Here is a 4,156-nt window from a genome sequence, read left to right as displayed (position 1 = left end):
TCCACATTTTGGTGAAATTTATATATGTAAGGTAGATTATTCTATTAAATTTCATAATAAATGCTCTACAACTTTTCAAATCTTCTACATTATATATTAAATTACTTACTTTATTTATTATATCTTTTGCATTTATTTAAAACTATTACTTTAAAGAATATATAATACTTATAATTTTATATTAAACTTTTCTTTTTTATAAACCCGTGTAATACACGGGTCTTACACCTAGTTCTAAAATATAAAAGTGTTACCACTGCTCTTAACCTAAAGATTCTCGACCGGTCAAAAGTTCAATCCGTATGTGTTTTCCGACGATACCACCGGTAACACCGGTCTAATTAATTTTTTCCCGAGTTACTCTCACCACTCAAAAACAAATACTCTAACGAAGGGTGATAAATTAGCATGAATATATTATTTGTTTTACCAAACAAGAAAGAGACACGTCAAGTTAACTTTTTAAAAGTTAATGAAGAAAGTGTGGAAGTGGACCACGTATATAAGAATAGATAATATAAGCATGGAAGGGGTAAATCACGTTATTTCAAACCTATAGTCGGTCCAATTGACAATTAAAGTGGTCTAACTTATAATTGTTAAAAAAAATAGATATATTCCTACTTTTCTTCGTATTATATATTATATCCATTTGAAATGTGACAAATATATTCAATGTTATTAACTGTATCCAAATATGACATATGTTATTTCACTTGGATAATTAGTTTCACTGGTATATATATATATATATATATATATATATATATATATATATATATATATATATATATATATATATATATATATATATATATATATATATATATATATATATATATATATATATATATATATATATATATATATATATATATATATATATAGGTTCAGGTTCATTTGAGACCATTCTAATTTTGTGAGACCGTGAGACCAAATCTAAAAATAATTTTAAAATGCAAAATAAATGGAAAAATCCAAAAATTCTTTTTTTAAATATTATTTTCGGAACTTGAATTAGCTAAAAAAATATAAAAAACTATAAAAAAAATAAAAAAAAATTCCGTTTTTTTTTTAAAAAATACGTGAAATATTCTAAATAGAATATTACACTGACATATTCTAAAAAATAATTTTAAAATGCAAAATAAATGGAAAAATCTAAATATTCTTTTTTTAAATATTATTTTCGGAACTTAAATTAACTAAAAAAAATAAAAATAAAATAAAATAAAATTATATTTTTTTTGAAAAATACGTGAAATATTCTAAATAGAATATTACACTATACATATTATAAAAATAATTTTAAAATGCAAAATAAATGGAAAAATTAAAAAAAAAATTTAAATATTATTTTCGGAACATGAATTAACTAAAAAAAATTTAAAAAAATTAAAAAAAATAAAAATAAATAAAAAAAATGCGTCTCACGGTCTCACAAAATATAGGTGGTCTCAAATTAACCTAACCCTATATATATATATATATATATATATATATATATATATATATATATATATATATATATATATATATATATATATATATATATATATATATATATACTAGCCGTTTACCCGCGCAAAGCGGCGGGCGACAAATAGTTTGTTTCGACAATTAATTTTTTTTCGATGGAGAATGATTATTTTCAATTCAATCATTAGTTTGTTTTAGGAAACATGTCATATTAAAAATAAAGAAAATTCATTAAATGACCAAATTATAAGGTGTTGATTATAAGGTGTTGAGTATTTATTTGGATGAAAAAAGATCTGGTCAAAACTTTTGAAGAAAAGATTTATAGGAGTTTGTTTAAATTTTAATATTATTTTATTAGTGATTAGTTGTACAATTAGCTTAATGATTTGGACGTGTTAAATAATATTATTATTTTATTCAATCTATTTTTAGAAATAGTAGGATTTGTTTTATAAGATACTATATATATATATATATATATATATATATATATATATATATATATATATATATATATATATATATATATATATAGGGTTAAGTTCATGTGAGACGGCTTAATTTTGTGAGACCGTGAGACGCATTTTTTTATTTTTTTTAAATTTTTTTAGTTAATTCAAGTTCCGAAAATAATATTTAAAAAAAAGAATTTTTTGATTTTTCCATTTATTTTGCATTTTAAAATTATTTTTAGAATATGTACAATGTAATATTCTATTTAGAATATTTCACGTATTTTTTAAAAAAAAATAGGATTTTTTTTAGTTAATTCAAGTTCCGAAAATAATATTTAAAAAAAGAATTTTTAGATTTTTCCATTTATTTTGCATTTTAAAATTATTTTTTAGAATATGTCAGTGTAATATTATATTTAGAATATTTCACGTATTTTTCAAAAAAAAAACAGAATTTTTTTTATTTTTTTTATTTTTATTTTATTTTTTTTAGTTAATTCAAGTTCCGAAAATAATACTTAAAAAAAGAATTTTTGGATTTTTCCATTTATTTTGCATTTTAAAATTATTTTTAGATTTGGTCTCACGGTCTCACAAAATTAGAATGGTCTCAAATGAACCTGAACATATATATATATATATATATATATATATATATATATATATATATAGAGAGAGAGAGAGAGAGAGAGAGAGAGAGGGGCGGAGCTTGAGCGTATCGTTTGGGGGGGGGGGGGGGGGCGAAAGTATTAGAACTTAAAATTAACGTTACCTAATTTCAGCAATTAAACACCAAAATACCTAAAATTACCGTGGTTGTATCTATAAAAATCAAAATAGAGGAAAAATTCATTCAAAATCAGCCCTCTAACTTAAATCAAATTTAGGATAATAAAAATCAAATATTAGATAAACAAAAGCAATGTTCATCACTAATCACTCGTCAGCTAAATTTAGAAAAAAAAAAACATTAGCAAATTTCTACAAAAAAGAACATTTAACAGTGTGTGAAATCCTAATTAGTTGATTCCCAAATTCCAATAACAAGCAAATGGAGGAACAATTCATATTACTCATCAATCAATTCATTCTAGACAAACATTAGCAATTTTCTGCCAAAATCCATTTAAATGTGTTTGAAAATCATAATTAGTTGTATACCAAATCCCAACCACAAGCAAAATGGCGAAGCGGAGGAAACAAATTCAATACTCAAGTTTCAAGACTAAATAGATTGACTGCTAATTTCCAGTAGAATTGGAAAAGAGAGAAGACATAACAGCCAAACGAGAGATAACTCAAGAGCATACCTGATTTTCTTTAGTTCTGTGAACAAGAAAGAACAACAGAAGTGCAGAACAACTCAACAGCAGGTGGACGGTGGTGACCGGCGGAGTTGCGATGGACAGTGGTGACTGGCAGGCGTCCCACACTCCAATTCTGTATGAAGTTTTTTTAACAATCCAGCCCATCCCCCCCCCCCCCCCCCCCCCACCCCCCCCCCCGGTTCACTTTGATTTTCTCTGAAGCAGAACCAAATCAATCTTTTTTTTTCTGTTACCGTGGTGTCATTAATCGATAGCTTGATTGCTTGAAGAGCTAAACAAGTCATCAACTAGAGTACTAGACAGCTAAGTCAAAAACATAAACTAACTCAGGATATGAGAATTGTGGTTTCAGATTTGTAAATTCTAATTCCTAATTCTACTATTCAAACTTCAAGAATAGATGAATCCGAGAGATTGAGAGAACGGGAGAACAGGAGAAGAAAGAGCAGGAGAATTACATACCTGATTTGTGGTGACCAGTGATAGATGTTGTGGTGGTGAACGGCGAGACTGATAGTAGCGATTGAGCGAGGTACGGAGGGTAGCGACTAGCGACGATGGGGGAGGATACGATGGGGGGGGGGGGGGGGGGGGGGGAACTGGGTAAGATACGAATCGATTTTGACTTATTGTCACTTGGTTTGGAAATCGGATTGACATCGGGAGGGGCCACAGCCCAATTTTGACATTAAAAGACCTATAATTAAAATTTTTGAAGATATATTTGCTATTTCTAACCCAAATAATAAGGGGGGGGGGGGGGGGGGGGGGGGGGGCAAAGCCCCTCCTGGTCCTATACATAATCCGCCCATGGAAAGAGAGGTAGGATCAATGACGAACTCCATTGAAGAAACGAACCAACGAATACTTTAAATCATTAAATCAGTTGAT

This window comes from Lactuca sativa, chromosome 4 (genome assembly GCF_002870075.4).
Source record: "Lactuca sativa cultivar Salinas chromosome 4, Lsat_Salinas_v11, whole genome shotgun sequence".
NCBI classification, from domain to species: Eukaryota; Viridiplantae; Streptophyta; class Magnoliopsida; order Asterales; family Asteraceae; genus Lactuca; species Lactuca sativa.
This window is presented reverse-complemented; position numbering follows the sequence as displayed.